Source organism: Semicossyphus pulcher, unplaced genomic scaffold (assembly GCF_022749685.1).
Source record: "Semicossyphus pulcher isolate SPU_LCO1_2020_fin unplaced genomic scaffold, fSemPul1.0.p SCAF_13, whole genome shotgun sequence".
Taxonomy (NCBI): Eukaryota; Metazoa; Chordata; class Actinopteri; order Labriformes; family Labridae; genus Semicossyphus; species Semicossyphus pulcher.
The window spans coordinates 1-18908 of NW_027211637.1; positions in this window are offsets into that span (position 1 = coordinate 1).

Genomic DNA, 18908 nt, shown 5'->3' on the forward strand with positions numbered 1-18908 from the left:
GCTCCACATTCAAGACCAGTCGACGCAGGATACTCAGGTGGGTGCACACAATGGTTTTATGGTGACAGGGACAGGGCACCAGCGCAGTCAGGGGCAGAGGAGGGATGAAGGGTCCAGAATACACCACACAACAGACATTAGCACCCAACACCACACTACAAGGCATATACATGCACCCACCAGACAGAAACACAGAGACAGGCACTTTTTCAGTCACTCACCACCCAGACAGCCACTTGACGACTTTACACGCACAACAGCTAAGCAATATTTTAAGCTTATTCAGGCAGTTCATCATTCCCACATCATCAAAGATGCAATAGCTACAGGTCACTTTCCCACAGGCATGATGAGACAGGTCACAAAACTTAGTCAGTTCATTAAACCATCATCACCAAACGCAACAATCAGAGCTTCTATTCATGGAAACACACTGAAATGGTTGTACTCTAACATATATCTATTACTGGACCACTATCAAAACATCATTCCCACATTCACTGAGGTCTGGGGGGAAAACCTAGCCCTGGAGGTAGCAAAAGGTTGGGCTAACCGACGCTACGGGGCTAGGCTACACCCTCAGGCCTTCACCACCGCACATGAACATATATTTTGTCTCACAGAGCAGCAGTCACTTTCACCCCCTCCTTCATCCCCTCCCACTCCCTCCACTCCCTCCCCTCCCCCCTCTCCCCCTCTCCATGTCCCTCCCCAGCACTTTTCTCTCCCCCCTGGTCCCCATCTCCCCCAATCCACAGAGCATGGAGAATTGGACAATCCCCCAGAGGAGCAGTATTGGGAGGAGTCGGACTCGAGCGAGGGGGGACAACCGCCCGCCCTGCCCGAAGCAGGGGGTGATGCAGGTAACCCCCAGTATCCGGGACCAACAATATCATTTCAAACACCAATAACCTCTAACATTACTCCTAGCCCGGAGTCCTCAGTGAAGCCTAAACGGGCCCACAGAGCCACTCAAACATCAAACCCACCCATGCAAAGAAGCATCTCACCCCCCCAGACAGCTCGGGCAGAGGCGGAGAAACGACACCCTCGACCAACATCGTCTCCCCCCAGCTCGTTTTCTGGCTCCTCCCCACAGAAAGGTGCATTTATTCAACCCTTCCATTCCATCTCTCACGTCCCCTGTGTCTGCAGGTCCCCCCCACAGAACATAACAACATCCACCGGGAGCTGTCGGCCTACAGGAAACAAGAAAACACCGAAAGAGGCCCAGTTTCACCACCGACAACCACGAACATCAGTATTCGACACCCCGGTCTCCCCGATTCAGTCCCTAGGGGGTCCTTATTTTTTGAGCCCACCTCACCTGCAAACCTTCACAAACAGAAGATCAACCAATCACACACTGTGAGTAAGGTAATGATGAGTGGGCTCTCACAGAAAGTCAAAGTGACGTACTCTGGAACCTCCACTGAACCCCTCACTAACAAATATCAGAAATACAGTTAGTAGGACGGAGGCCGGCAGCTCCCCCTGGAGACCACAAGGAGGAGAGCAGAGAGGTACTGGTTACAGATTCGACATTTAAATTTCACTTGAAAAAAACAATAACTTGATTTCTCCCTCCTTCTCTCCCCTCGCCCAGGGGGGTCTACGAAAACAAAACTGTTAAACATCTGCAATAAAATTTAAACCACAACACTGGACTCTGGTTTCATGTACATCTTTTACAGCCATTAATGTATAATTATTCACTTACCTGCCATAACCTACCTGTAAAGTCTAACATCAGATCTCACCTACCTGCATTTCAGTTTCCAGGTGGGGGGGCTCGACCTTCGGCACACCCCCAGGCCCGCGCACCTAAGACCGAAAGGGTAAAATAAGAATAAGTCCAACACCGAACCTAACCTTGCCAGAGCCGGGTGTGTGCTGATCTCGGCCCCCCCCCACCTGCAACACAACAGGAAAGATTAATTATCACGCCAAGGTCATCGCATACTGTCAGGATTATTATTATCAGTCTTTATTATTGTTTCATCCCCATTATCATTATTATTATTATTATTATTATTATCTTTAGGATTATTATTATCACTTTTTAGGTTAACATTACTTTTATTGCCATTTATTTAACTTGATTTATTGTTTCCTAAACTTAACCTTTCCCCATATGATCCCTAACCTTAACCTGTCCCCCTCCTGGTCTCTAACCTTAACCTTTCCCCTCCCCTGGACCCTAACCTTAACCTCTCCCCTCTCTGGGCCCCAATCTGGATGGAAAATATCCCCCCTGGGCCCTCATCTGAACCTCAGTCATGCCACAGTTTGGCTCCTCTCTGCTCTCCTCAGATCACACACAATAAACCCTATGGTCATCAACTTTGCCACCATCTGCTGGACAAAACAGCATCCTGCAACCTGGACAATCTCCCAGCCCCTCAACCACAGCTCTACCAATGAGCCACCAGAAGAACACTATTCCCCTCCCCCACCTGCCCCCACCTGTTACCCCTCACTTAGGATAGGCACATTTCTTTTACAGGACCACACCCACTCTTCTGGACCAATCTGGAGGGGGGAGGCCTGAACTGGAGGGAAAATCTACCATTTTAAGTGAGCCTCTCTCCTCCAGACTTCATCTCTCCTCGACTCCCCTCTGAGGAAGCAGCACCTGCTGCGAAACGTCAGGGACTCCTGTCTGCGCTGGAGCGAGACACCCTGTCTTTTCTTTTTAAATTATATTGTTAAAAAATGAAAAAATACGGGCACTGTTTTTATCCCTCACCATTATTTTAATCTAAGATCATTAAAAGTTAAGTTTTAGTATAACCAGAGCGGCACCCCCTGAGGACTCCTAACCTTCCCCCCAGCCGGGGGAGACCTAAACATCCTGAACCGTCCACAAAAAAGTGAACTTTATTCACCTGCCTGGAATCTCTAAGTCTCCTCAACAGGACCAAAATGGCCGCCATTCAGCATGGAAAGAGGACAGCCAGAGACTACAGGCCTCAACATCGGCTCCACATTCAAGACCAGTCGACGCAGGATACTCAGGTGGGTGCACACAATGGTTTTATGGTGACAGGGACAGGGCACCAGCGCAGTCAGGGGCAGAGGAGGGATGAAGGGTCCAGAATACACCACACAACAGACATTAGCACCCAACACCACACTACAAGGCATATACATGCACCCACCAGACAGAAACACAGAGACAGGCACTTTTTCAGTCACTCACCACCCAGACAGCCACTTGACGACTTTACACGCACAACAGCTAAGCAATATTTTAAGCTTATTCAGGCAGTTCATCATTCCCACATCATCAAAGATGCAATAGCTACAGGTCACTTTCCCACAGGCATGATGAGACAGGTCACAAAACTTAGTCAGTTCATTAAACCATCATCACCAAACGCAACAATCAGAGCTTCTATTCATGGAAACACACTGAAATGGTTGTACTCTAACATATATCTATTACTGGACCACTATCAAAACATCATTCCCACATTCACTGAGGTCTGGGGGGAAAACCTAGCCCTGGAGGTAGCAAAAGGTTGGGCTAACCGACGCTACGGGGCTAGGCTACACCCTCAGGCCTTCACCACCGCACATGAACATATATTTTGTCTCACAGAGCAGCAGTCACTTTCACCCCCTCCTTCATCCCCTCCCACTCCCTCCACTCCCTCCCCTCCCCCCTCTCCCCCTCTCCATGTCCCTCCCCAGCACTTTTCTCTCCCCCCTGGTCCCCATCTCCCCCAATCCACAGAGCATGGAGAATTGGACAATCCCCCAGAGGAGCAGTATTGGGAGGAGTCGGACTCGAGCGAGGGGGGACAACCGCCCGCCCTGCCCGAAGCAGGGGGTGATGCAGGTAACCCCCAGTATCCGGGACCAACAATATCATTTCAAACACCAATAACCTCTAACATTACTCCTAGCCCGGAGTCCTCAGTGAAGCCTAAACGGGCCCACAGAGCCACTCAAACATCAAACCCACCCATGCAAAGAAGCATCTCACCCCCCCAGACAGCTCGGGCAGAGGCGGAGAAACGACACCCTCGACCAACATCGTCTCCCCCCAGCTCGTTTTCTGGCTCCTCCCCACAGAAAGGTGCATTTATTCAACCCTTCCATTCCATCTCTCACGTCCCCTGTGTCTGCAGGTCCCCCCCACAGAACATAACAACATCCACCGGGAGCTGTCGGCCTACAGGAAACAAGAAAACACCGAAAGAGGCCCAGTTTCACCACCGACAACCACGAACATCAGTATTCGACACCCCGGTCTCCCCGATTCAGTCCCTAGGGGGTCCTTATTTTTTGAGCCCACCTCACCTGCAAACCTTCACAAACAGAAGATCAACCAATCACACACTGTGAGTAAGGTAATGATGAGTGGGCTCTCACAGAAAGTCAAAGTGACGTACTCTGGAACCTCCACTGAACCCCTCACTAACAAATATCAGAAATACAGTTAGTAGGACGGAGGCCGGCAGCTCCCCCTGGAGACCACAAGGAGGAGAGCAGAGAGGTACTGGTTACAGATTCGACATTTAAATTTCACTTGAAAAAAACAATAACTTGATTTCTCCCTCCTTCTCTCCCCTCGCCCAGGGGGGTCTACGAAAACAAAACTGTTAAACATCTGCAATAAAATTTAAACCACAACACTGGACTCTGGTTTCATGTACATCTTTTACAGCCATTAATGTATAATTATTCACTTACCTGCCATAACCTACCTGTAAAGTCTAACATCAGATCTCACCTACCTGCATTTCAGTTTCCAGGTGGGGGGGCTCGACCTTCGGCACACCCCCAGGCCCGCGCACCTAAGACCGAAAGGGTAAAATAAGAATAAGTCCAACACCGAACCTAACCTTGCCAGAGCCGGGTGTGTGCTGATCTCGGCCCCCCCCCACCTGCAACACAACAGGAAAGATTAATTATCACGCCAAGGTCATCGCATACTGTCAGGATTATTATTATCAGTCTTTATTATTGTTTCATCCCCATTATCATTATTATTATTATTATTATTATTATCTTTAGGATTATTATTATCACTTTTTAGGTTAACATTACTTTTATTGCCATTTATTTAACTTGATTTATTGTTTCCTAAACTTAACCTTTCCCCATATGATCCCTAACCTTAACCTGTCCCCCTCCTGGTCTCTAACCTTAACCTTTCCCCTCCCCTGGACCCTAACCTTAACCTCTCCCCTCTCTGGGCCCCAATCTGGATGGAAAATATCCCCCCTGGGCCCTCATCTGAACCTCAGTCATGCCACAGTTTGGCTCCTCTCTGCTCTCCTCAGATCACACACAATAAACCCTATGGTCATCAACTTTGCCACCATCTGCTGGACAAAACAGCATCCTGCAACCTGGACAATCTCCCAGCCCCTCAACCACAGCTCTACCAATGAGCCACCAGAAGAACACTATTCCCCTCCCCCACCTGCCCCCACCTGTTACCCCTCACTTAGGATAGGCACATTTCTTTTACAGGACCACACCCACTCTTCTGGACCAATCTGGAGGGGGGAGGCCTGAACTGGAGGGAAAATCTACCATTTTAAGTGAGCCTCTCTCCTCCAGACTTCATCTCTCCTCGACTCCCCTCTGAGGAAGCAGCACCTGCTGCGAAACGTCAGGGACTCCTGTCTGCGCTGGAGCGAGACACCCTGTCTTTTCTTTTTAAATTATATTGTTAAAAAATGAAAAAATACGGGCACTGTTTTTATCCCTCACCATTATTTTAATCTAAGATCATTAAAAGTTAAGTTTTAGTATAACCAGAGCGGCACCCCCTGAGGACTCCTAACCTTCCCCCCAGCCGGGGGAGACCTAAACATCCTGAACCGTCCACAAAAAAGTGAACTTTATTCACCTGCCTGGAATCTCTAAGTCTCCTCAACAGGACCAAAATGGCCGCCATTCAGCATGGAAAGAGGACAGCCAGAGACTACAGGCCTCAACATCGGCTCCACATTCAAGACCAGTCGACGCAGGATACTCAGGTGGGTGCACACAATGGTTTTATGGTGACAGGGACAGGGCACCAGCGCAGTCAGGGGCAGAGGAGGGATGAAGGGTCCAGAATACACCACACAACAGACATTAGCACCCAACACCACACTACAAGGCATATACATGCACCCACCAGACAGAAACACAGAGACAGGCACTTTTTCAGTCACTCACCACCCAGACAGCCACTTGACGACTTTACACGCACAACAGCTAAGCAATATTTTAAGCTTATTCAGGCAGTTCATCATTCCCACATCATCAAAGATGCAATAGCTACAGGTCACTTTCCCACAGGCATGATGAGACAGGTCACAAAACTTAGTCAGTTCATTAAACCATCATCACCAAACGCAACAATCAGAGCTTCTATTCATGGAAACACACTGAAATGGTTGTACTCTAACATATATCTATTACTGGACCACTATCAAAACATCATTCCCACATTCACTGAGGTCTGGGGGGAAAACCTAGCCCTGGAGGTAGCAAAAGGTTGGGCTAACCGACGCTACGGGGCTAGGCTACACCCTCAGGCCTTCACCACCGCACATGAACATATATTTTGTCTCACAGAGCAGCAGTCACTTTCACCCCCTCCTTCATCCCCTCCCACTCCCTCCACTCCCTCCCCTCCCCCCTCTCCCCCTCTCCATGTCCCTCCCCAGCACTTTTCTCTCCCCCCTGGTCCCCATCTCCCCCAATCCACAGAGCATGGAGAATTGGACAATCCCCCAGAGGAGCAGTATTGGGAGGAGTCGGACTCGAGCGAGGGGGGACAACCGCCCGCCCTGCCCGAAGCAGGGGGTGATGCAGGTAACCCCCAGTATCCGGGACCAACAATATCATTTCAAACACCAATAACCTCTAACATTACTCCTAGCCCGGAGTCCTCAGTGAAGCCTAAACGGGCCCACAGAGCCACTCAAACATCAAACCCACCCATGCAAAGAAGCATCTCACCCCCCCAGACAGCTCGGGCAGAGGCGGAGAAACGACACCCTCGACCAACATCGTCTCCCCCCAGCTCGTTTTCTGGCTCCTCCCCACAGAAAGGTGCATTTATTCAACCCTTCCATTCCATCTCTCACGTCCCCTGTGTCTGCAGGTCCCCCCCACAGAACATAACAACATCCACCGGGAGCTGTCGGCCTACAGGAAACAAGAAAACACCGAAAGAGGCCCAGTTTCACCACCGACAACCACGAACATCAGTATTCGACACCCCGGTCTCCCCGATTCAGTCCCTAGGGGGTCCTTATTTTTTGAGCCCACCTCACCTGCAAACCTTCACAAACAGAAGATCAACCAATCACACACTGTGAGTAAGGTAATGATGAGTGGGCTCTCACAGAAAGTCAAAGTGACGTACTCTGGAACCTCCACTGAACCCCTCACTAACAAATATCAGAAATACAGTTAGTAGGACGGAGGCCGGCAGCTCCCCCTGGAGACCACAAGGAGGAGAGCAGAGAGGTACTGGTTACAGATTCGACATTTAAATTTCACTTGAAAAAAACAATAACTTGATTTCTCCCTCCTTCTCTCCCCTCGCCCAGGGGGGTCTACGAAAACAAAACTGTTAAACATCTGCAATAAAATTTAAACCACAACACTGGACTCTGGTTTCATGTACATCTTTTACAGCCATTAATGTATAATTATTCACTTACCTGCCATAACCTACCTGTAAAGTCTAACATCAGATCTCACCTACCTGCATTTCAGTTTCCAGGTGGGGGGGCTCGACCTTCGGCACACCCCCAGGCCCGCGCACCTAAGACCGAAAGGGTAAAATAAGAATAAGTCCAACACCGAACCTAACCTTGCCAGAGCCGGGTGTGTGCTGATCTCGGCCCCCCCCCACCTGCAACACAACAGGAAAGATTAATTATCACGCCAAGGTCATCGCATACTGTCAGGATTATTATTATCAGTCTTTATTATTGTTTCATCCCCATTATCATTATTATTATTATTATTATTATTATCTTTAGGATTATTATTATCACTTTTTAGGTTAACATTACTTTTATTGCCATTTATTTAACTTGATTTATTGTTTCCTAAACTTAACCTTTCCCCATATGATCCCTAACCTTAACCTGTCCCCCTCCTGGTCTCTAACCTTAACCTTTCCCCTCCCCTGGACCCTAACCTTAACCTCTCCCCTCTCTGGGCCCCAATCTGGATGGAAAATATCCCCCCTGGGCCCTCATCTGAACCTCAGTCATGCCACAGTTTGGCTCCTCTCTGCTCTCCTCAGATCACACACAATAAACCCTATGGTCATCAACTTTGCCACCATCTGCTGGACAAAACAGCATCCTGCAACCTGGACAATCTCCCAGCCCCTCAACCACAGCTCTACCAATGAGCCACCAGAAGAACACTATTCCCCTCCCCCACCTGCCCCCACCTGTTACCCCTCACTTAGGATAGGCACATTTCTTTTACAGGACCACACCCACTCTTCTGGACCAATCTGGAGGGGGGAGGCCTGAACTGGAGGGAAAATCTACCATTTTAAGTGAGCCTCTCTCCTCCAGACTTCATCTCTCCTCGACTCCCCTCTGAGGAAGCAGCACCTGCTGCGAAACGTCAGGGACTCCTGTCTGCGCTGGAGCGAGACACCCTGTCTTTTCTTTTTAAATTATATTGTTAAAAAATGAAAAAATACGGGCACTGTTTTTATCCCTCACCATTATTTTAATCTAAGATCATTAAAAGTTAAGTTTTAGTATAACCAGAGCGGCACCCCCTGAGGACTCCTAACCTTCCCCCCAGCCGGGGGAGACCTAAACATCCTGAACCGTCCACAAAAAAGTGAACTTTATTCACCTGCCTGGAATCTCTAAGTCTCCTCAACAGGACCAAAATGGCCGCCATTCAGCATGGAAAGAGGACAGCCAGAGACTACAGGCCTCAACATCGGCTCCACATTCAAGACCAGTCGACGCAGGATACTCAGGTGGGTGCACACAATGGTTTTATGGTGACAGGGACAGGGCACCAGCGCAGTCAGGGGCAGAGGAGGGATGAAGGGTCCAGAATACACCACACAACAGACATTAGCACCCAACACCACACTACAAGGCATATACATGCACCCACCAGACAGAAACACAGAGACAGGCACTTTTTCAGTCACTCACCACCCAGACAGCCACTTGACGACTTTACACGCACAACAGCTAAGCAATATTTTAAGCTTATTCAGGCAGTTCATCATTCCCACATCATCAAAGATGCAATAGCTACAGGTCACTTTCCCACAGGCATGATGAGACAGGTCACAAAACTTAGTCAGTTCATTAAACCATCATCACCAAACGCAACAATCAGAGCTTCTATTCATGGAAACACACTGAAATGGTTGTACTCTAACATATATCTATTACTGGACCACTATCAAAACATCATTCCCACATTCACTGAGGTCTGGGGGGAAAACCTAGCCCTGGAGGTAGCAAAAGGTTGGGCTAACCGACGCTACGGGGCTAGGCTACACCCTCAGGCCTTCACCACCGCACATGAACATATATTTTGTCTCACAGAGCAGCAGTCACTTTCACCCCCTCCTTCATCCCCTCCCACTCCCTCCACTCCCTCCCCTCCCCCCTCTCCCCCTCTCCATGTCCCTCCCCAGCACTTTTCTCTCCCCCCTGGTCCCCATCTCCCCCAATCCACAGAGCATGGAGAATTGGACAATCCCCCAGAGGAGCAGTATTGGGAGGAGTCGGACTCGAGCGAGGGGGGACAACCGCCCGCCCTGCCCGAAGCAGGGGGTGATGCAGGTAACCCCCAGTATCCGGGACCAACAATATCATTTCAAACACCAATAACCTCTAACATTACTCCTAGCCCGGAGTCCTCAGTGAAGCCTAAACGGGCCCACAGAGCCACTCAAACATCAAACCCACCCATGCAAAGAAGCATCTCACCCCCCCAGACAGCTCGGGCAGAGGCGGAGAAACGACACCCTCGACCAACATCGTCTCCCCCCAGCTCGTTTTCTGGCTCCTCCCCACAGAAAGGTGCATTTATTCAACCCTTCCATTCCATCTCTCACGTCCCCTGTGTCTGCAGGTCCCCCCCACAGAACATAACAACATCCACCGGGAGCTGTCGGCCTACAGGAAACAAGAAAACACCGAAAGAGGCCCAGTTTCACCACCGACAACCACGAACATCAGTATTCGACACCCCGGTCTCCCCGATTCAGTCCCTAGGGGGTCCTTATTTTTTGAGCCCACCTCACCTGCAAACCTTCACAAACAGAAGATCAACCAATCACACACTGTGAGTAAGGTAATGATGAGTGGGCTCTCACAGAAAGTCAAAGTGACGTACTCTGGAACCTCCACTGAACCCCTCACTAACAAATATCAGAAATACAGTTAGTAGGACGGAGGCCGGCAGCTCCCCCTGGAGACCACAAGGAGGAGAGCAGAGAGGTACTGGTTACAGATTCGACATTTAAATTTCACTTGAAAAAAACAATAACTTGATTTCTCCCTCCTTCTCTCCCCTCGCCCAGGGGGGTCTACGAAAACAAAACTGTTAAACATCTGCAATAAAATTTAAACCACAACACTGGACTCTGGTTTCATGTACATCTTTTACAGCCATTAATGTATAATTATTCACTTACCTGCCATAACCTACCTGTAAAGTCTAACATCAGATCTCACCTACCTGCATTTCAGTTTCCAGGTGGGGGGGCTCGACCTTCGGCACACCCCCAGGCCCGCGCACCTAAGACCGAAAGGGTAAAATAAGAATAAGTCCAACACCGAACCTAACCTTGCCAGAGCCGGGTGTGTGCTGATCTCGGCCCCCCCCCACCTGCAACACAACAGGAAAGATTAATTATCACGCCAAGGTCATCGCATACTGTCAGGATTATTATTATCAGTCTTTATTATTGTTTCATCCCCATTATCATTATTATTATTATTATTATTATTATCTTTAGGATTATTATTATCACTTTTTAGGTTAACATTACTTTTATTGCCATTTATTTAACTTGATTTATTGTTTCCTAAACTTAACCTTTCCCCATATGATCCCTAACCTTAACCTGTCCCCCTCCTGGTCTCTAACCTTAACCTTTCCCCTCCCCTGGACCCTAACCTTAACCTCTCCCCTCTCTGGGCCCCAATCTGGATGGAAAATATCCCCCCTGGGCCCTCATCTGAACCTCAGTCATGCCACAGTTTGGCTCCTCTCTGCTCTCCTCAGATCACACACAATAAACCCTATGGTCATCAACTTTGCCACCATCTGCTGGACAAAACAGCATCCTGCAACCTGGACAATCTCCCAGCCCCTCAACCACAGCTCTACCAATGAGCCACCAGAAGAACACTATTCCCCTCCCCCACCTGCCCCCACCTGTTACCCCTCACTTAGGATAGGCACATTTCTTTTACAGGACCACACCCACTCTTCTGGACCAATCTGGAGGGGGGAGGCCTGAACTGGAGGGAAAATCTACCATTTTAAGTGAGCCTCTCTCCTCCAGACTTCATCTCTCCTCGACTCCCCTCTGAGGAAGCAGCACCTGCTGCGAAACGTCAGGGACTCCTGTCTGCGCTGGAGCGAGACACCCTGTCTTTTCTTTTTAAATTATATTGTTAAAAAATGAAAAAATACGGGCACTGTTTTTATCCCTCACCATTATTTTAATCTAAGATCATTAAAAGTTAAGTTTTAGTATAACCAGAGCGGCACCCCCTGAGGACTCCTAACCTTCCCCCCAGCCGGGGGAGACCTAAACATCCTGAACCGTCCACAAAAAAGTGAACTTTATTCACCTGCCTGGAATCTCTAAGTCTCCTCAACAGGACCAAAATGGCCGCCATTCAGCATGGAAAGAGGACAGCCAGAGACTACAGGCCTCAACATCGGCTCCACATTCAAGACCAGTCGACGCAGGATACTCAGGTGGGTGCACACAATGGTTTTATGGTGACAGGGACAGGGCACCAGCGCAGTCAGGGGCAGAGGAGGGATGAAGGGTCCAGAATACACCACACAACAGACATTAGCACCCAACACCACACTACAAGGCATATACATGCACCCACCAGACAGAAACACAGAGACAGGCACTTTTTCAGTCACTCACCACCCAGACAGCCACTTGACGACTTTACACGCACAACAGCTAAGCAATATTTTAAGCTTATTCAGGCAGTTCATCATTCCCACATCATCAAAGATGCAATAGCTACAGGTCACTTTCCCACAGGCATGATGAGACAGGTCACAAAACTTAGTCAGTTCATTAAACCATCATCACCAAACGCAACAATCAGAGCTTCTATTCATGGAAACACACTGAAATGGTTGTACTCTAACATATATCTATTACTGGACCACTATCAAAACATCATTCCCACATTCACTGAGGTCTGGGGGGAAAACCTAGCCCTGGAGGTAGCAAAAGGTTGGGCTAACCGACGCTACGGGGCTAGGCTACACCCTCAGGCCTTCACCACCGCACATGAACATATATTTTGTCTCACAGAGCAGCAGTCACTTTCACCCCCTCCTTCATCCCCTCCCACTCCCTCCACTCCCTCCCCTCCCCCCTCTCCCCCTCTCCATGTCCCTCCCCAGCACTTTTCTCTCCCCCCTGGTCCCCATCTCCCCCAATCCACAGAGCATGGAGAATTGGACAATCCCCCAGAGGAGCAGTATTGGGAGGAGTCGGACTCGAGCGAGGGGGGACAACCGCCCGCCCTGCCCGAAGCAGGGGGTGATGCAGGTAACCCCCAGTATCCGGGACCAACAATATCATTTCAAACACCAATAACCTCTAACATTACTCCTAGCCCGGAGTCCTCAGTGAAGCCTAAACGGGCCCACAGAGCCACTCAAACATCAAACCCACCCATGCAAAGAAGCATCTCACCCCCCCAGACAGCTCGGGCAGAGGCGGAGAAACGACACCCTCGACCAACATCGTCTCCCCCCAGCTCGTTTTCTGGCTCCTCCCCACAGAAAGGTGCATTTATTCAACCCTTCCATTCCATCTCTCACGTCCCCTGTGTCTGCAGGTCCCCCCCACAGAACATAACAACATCCACCGGGAGCTGTCGGCCTACAGGAAACAAGAAAACACCGAAAGAGGCCCAGTTTCACCACCGACAACCACGAACATCAGTATTCGACACCCCGGTCTCCCCGATTCAGTCCCTAGGGGGTCCTTATTTTTTGAGCCCACCTCACCTGCAAACCTTCACAAACAGAAGATCAACCAATCACACACTGTGAGTAAGGTAATGATGAGTGGGCTCTCACAGAAAGTCAAAGTGACGTACTCTGGAACCTCCACTGAACCCCTCACTAACAAATATCAGAAATACAGTTAGTAGGACGGAGGCCGGCAGCTCCCCCTGGAGACCACAAGGAGGAGAGCAGAGAGGTACTGGTTACAGATTCGACATTTAAATTTCACTTGAAAAAAACAATAACTTGATTTCTCCCTCCTTCTCTCCCCTCGCCCAGGGGGGTCTACGAAAACAAAACTGTTAAACATCTGCAATAAAATTTAAACCACAACACTGGACTCTGGTTTCATGTACATCTTTTACAGCCATTAATGTATAATTATTCACTTACCTGCCATAACCTACCTGTAAAGTCTAACATCAGATCTCACCTACCTGCATTTCAGTTTCCAGGTGGGGGGGCTCGACCTTCGGCACACCCCCAGGCCCGCGCACCTAAGACCGAAAGGGTAAAATAAGAATAAGTCCAACACCGAACCTAACCCTAACCCAACCCTAACCCTAACCCTAACCCTAACCCTAACCCTAACCCTAACCCTAACCCTAACCCTAACCCTAACCCCTAACCCTAACCCTAACCCTAACCCTAACCCTAACCCTAACCCTAACCCTAACCCTAACCCCTAACCCTAACCCTAACCCTAACCCTAACCCTAACCCTAACCCTAACCCTAACCCTAACCCTAAACCCTAACCCTAACCCTACCCTAACCCTAACCCTAACCCTAACCCTAACCCTAACCCTAACCCTAACCCTAACCCTACCCTAACCCTAACCCTAACCCTAACCCTAACCCTAACCCTAAACCCTAACCCTAACCCTAACCCTAACCCTAACCCTAACCCTAACCCTAACCCTAACCCTAACCCAACCCTAACCCTAACCCTAACCCTAACCCTAACCCTAACCCTAACCCTACCCTAACCCTAACCCTAACCCTAACCCTAACCCTAACCCTAACCCTAAACCCTAACCCTAACCCTAACCCTAACCCTAACCCTAACCCTAACCCTAACCCTAACCCTAAACCCTAACCCTAACCCTAACCCTAACCCTAACCCAACCCTAACCCTAACCCTAACCCTAAACCCTAACCCTAACCCTAACCCTAACCCTAACCCTAACCCCTAACCCTAACCCTAACCCAACCCTAACCCTAACCCTAACCCTAACCCCAACCCTAACCCTAACCCTAACCCTAACCCAACCCTAACCCTAACCCTAACCCTAACCCAACCCTAACCCTAACCCTAACCCTAACCCTTTTATAGGGAATTGGTGTTCTTTTTACTTCCTGTTTTATTCATTTAAATTATTTTTTAATTATCCAAAACAATATCTTTTAAATTTATTGTAGACTTAAAAGACAAAGGGACACAGGGCATATAAATATTAAAATGAAAAAGTACAAAAAGGAACAACTTGAGCCCGTGCATTTTGATGTTGTACAACATTAAAACCTTGGTCCCAAACCTAACCCTAACCCTAACCCTAACCCTAACCCCTAACCCTAACCCTAACCCTAACCCTAACCCCTAACCCTAACCCTAACCCTAACCCTAACCCCTAACCCTAGCCCTAAAAAGGAGTAACCCTATATACTTGGTCAATTTTCAACTTTGTCGTAGAGCGACGGGACCCAGACAGAAATGTTTGCCTCGCTCCGCTGATCGTCATGGCGCCCTCAGTTCACTTTCTGGAAGCAACAGTTTTTGTCATTTTAAAAATTCCCTGATGGACCTAGAGCTTAGTAAATGCCGCCATTGGATTCAGCTTTTCTTGCCGATTAATTTGATACCACTTTTATACCGATCGGACGACATGCAATATTTTTCAATCCACCAGGGGGAGCAGTTCGATTTTTGGAATTTGGAATTATGGATTTTTTCTATCTCCTCAGAGGAAGCAGCTACAGCTATGGGAGTGACATATTTGGAAAGCTCGCAGGGACCTCAACCACCCCCTGCTGTAAAAAACATGACTGGTGCTTTATTTCAACAAGTTGCTGACAATATCTCCATCCAGGAAATTCGCTTTGACTCCGAACCATGTTCAGACAAATCTACATCCCCCAAGGCGACCACACACCAACTTTGGGGCCTGTAGCTGATTGGGAATGCCCACAAGTGGCACTTCAAATATAAGCCCACATTCCAACTACCATTCATTCTTATGGGGTCAAAATTGGAAGTTCTTCAAAGAGACTTGGGACCACTTGGAGGCCCATCAGCATCCCCCAAGGCGACCACACACCAAATTTGGGGCCTGTAGCTGATTGGGAATGCCCACAAATGGCACTTCAAATATGAGCCCACATTCCAACTGCCATTCATTCTTATGGGGTCAAAATTGGAAGTTCTTCAAAGAGACTTGGGACCACTTGGAGGCCCATCAGCATCCCCCAAGGCGACCACACACCAAATTTGGGGCCTGTAGCTGATTGGGAATGCCCACAAATGGCACTTCAAATATGAGCCCACATTCCGACTGCCATTCATTCTTATGAGGTCAAAATTGGAAGTTGTTCATAGAGACTTGGGATGACTTGGAGGCCCATCAGCATCCCCCAAGGCGACCACACACCAACTTTGGGGCCTGTAGCTGATTGGGAATGCCCACAAGTGGCACTTCAAATATGAGCCCACATTCCAACTGCCATTCATTCTTATGGGGTCAAAATTGGAAGTTCTTCAAAGAGACTTGGGACCACTTGGAGGCCCATCAGCATCCCCCAAGGCGACCACACACCAAATTTGGGGCCTGTAGCTGATTGGGAATGCCCACAAATGGCACTTCAAATATGAGCCCACATTCCGACTGCCATTCATTCTTATGAGGTCAAAATTGGAAGTTGTTCATAGAGACTTAGGATGACTTGGAAGCCCATCAGCATCCCCCAAGGCGACCACACACCAAATTTGGGGCCTGTAGCTGATTGGGAATGCCCACAAATGGCACTTCAAATATGAGCCCACATTCCGACTGCCATTCATTCTTATGAGGTCAAAATTGGAAGTTGTTCATAGAGACTTGGGATGACTTGGAGGCCCATCAGCATCCCCCAAGGCGACCACACACCAAATTTGGGGCCTGTAGCTGATTGGGAATGCCCACAAATGGCACTTCAAATATGAGCCCACATTCCGACTGCCATTCATTCTTATGGGGTCAAAATTGGAAGTTCTTCAAAGAGACTTGGGACCACTTGGAGGGCCATCAGCATCCCCCAAGGCGACCACACACCAAATTTGGGGCCTGTAGCTGATTGGGAATGCCTACAAATGGCACTTCAAATATGAGCCCACATTCCGACCGCCATTCATTCTTATGAGGTCAAAATTGGAAGTTGTTCATAGAGACTTGGGATGACTTGGAGGCCCATCAGCATCCCCCAAGGCGACCACACACCAAATTTGGGGCCTGTAGCTGATTGGGAATGCCCACAAATGGCACTTCAAATATGAGCCCACATTCCGACTGCCATTCATTCTTATGGGGTCAAAATTGGAAGTTCTTCAAAGAGACTTGGGACCACTTGGAGGCCCATCAGCATCCCCCAAGGCGACCACACACCAAATTTGGGGCCTGTAGCTGATTGGGAATGCCTACAAATGGCACTTCAAATATGAGCCCACATTCCGACTGCCATTCATTCTTATGGGGTCAAAATTGGAAGTTCTTCAAAGAGACTTGGGACCACTTGGAGGCCCATCAGCATCCCCCAAGGAGACCACACACCAAATTTGGGGCCTGTAGCTGATTGGGAATGCCTACAAATGGCACTTCAAATATGAGCCCACATTCCGACCGCCATTCATTCTTATGGGGTCAAAATTGGAAGTTGTTCATAGAGACTTGGGACCACTTGGAGGCCCATCAGCATCCCCCAAGGCGACCACACACCAAATTTGGGGCCAGTAGCTGATTGGGAATGCCCACAAATGGCACTTCAAATATGAGCCCACATTCCGACTGCCATTCATTCTTATGGGGTCAAAATTGGAAGTTCTTCAAAGAGACATGGGATGACTTGGAGGCCCATCAGCATCCCTCAAGGCACCCACACACCAAATGTGGGGCCTGTAGCTCATTGGGAATGCCCACAAATGGTCCTTCCAATTTTGGGCCCAACTCCCATGCATGTGTATGGGACCAAAATTGGAAGTTGTTCATAGAGACTTGGGACCACTTGGAGGCACATCAGCATCACACAAGGCACCCACACACCAAATGTGGGGCCTGTAGCTGATTGGGAATGCCCACTATAGGTCCTTCCAATTTTGGGCCCAACTCCCATGCATGTGTATGGGACCAAAATTGGAAGTTGTTTTTAGAGACTTGGGACCACTTGGGGACACATCAGCATCCCTCAAGGCATCCACACACCAAATTTGGGGCCTGTAGCTGATTGGGAACGCCCACAAATGGTCCTTCCAATTTTGGGCCCGACTCCCATGTATGTCTATGGGACCAAAATTGGAAGTTGTTCATAGAGACTTGGGACCACTTGGGGGCCCATCAGCATCCCTCAAGGCACCCACACACCAAATGTGGGGCCTGTAGCTGATTGGGAATGCCCACAAATGGTCCTTCCAATTTTGGGCCCAACTCCCATGCATGTGTATGGGACCAAAATTGGAAGTTGTTCATAGAGACTTGGGACCACTTGGAGGCACATCAGCATCACACAAGGCACCCACACACCAAATGTGGGGCCTGTAGCTGATTGGGAATGCCCACTATAGGTCCTTCCAATTTTGGGCCCAACTCCCATGCATGTGTATGGGACCAAAATTGGAAGTTGTTTTTAGAGACTTGGGACCACTTGGGGGCACATCAGCATCCCTCAAGGCATCCACACACCAAATGTGGGGCCTGTAGCTGATTGGGAATGCCCACTATAGGTCCTTCCAATTTTGGGCCCAACTCCCATGCATGTGTATGGGACCAAAATTGGAAGTTGTTTTTAGAGACTTGGGACCACTTGGGGACACATCAGCATCCCTCAAGGCATCCACACACCAAATTTGGGGCCTGTAGCTGATTGGGAACGCCCACAAATGGTCCTTCCAATTTTGGGCCCGACTCCCATGTATGTCTATGGGACCAAAATTGGAAGTTGTTCATAGAGACTTGGGACCACTTGGGGGCCCATCAGCATCCCTCAAGGCACCCACACACCAAATGTGGGGCCTGTAGCTCATTGGGAATGCCCACAAATGGTCCTTCCAATTTTGGGCCCAACTCCCATGCATGTGTATGGGACCAAAATTGGAAGTTGTTCATAGAGACTTGGGACCACTTGGAGGCACATCAGCATCACACAAGGCACCCACACACCAAATGTGGGGCCTGTAGCTGATTGGGAATGCCCACTATAGGTCCTTCCAATTTTGGGCCCAACTCCCATGCATGTGTATGGGACCAAAATTGGAAGTTGTTCATAGAGACTTGGGACCACTTGGGGACACATCAGCATCCCTCAAGGCATCCACACACCAAATTTGGGGCCTGTAGCTGATTGGGAATGCCCACTATAGGTCCTTCCAATTTTGGGCCCAACTCCCATGCATGTGTATGGGACCAAAATTGGA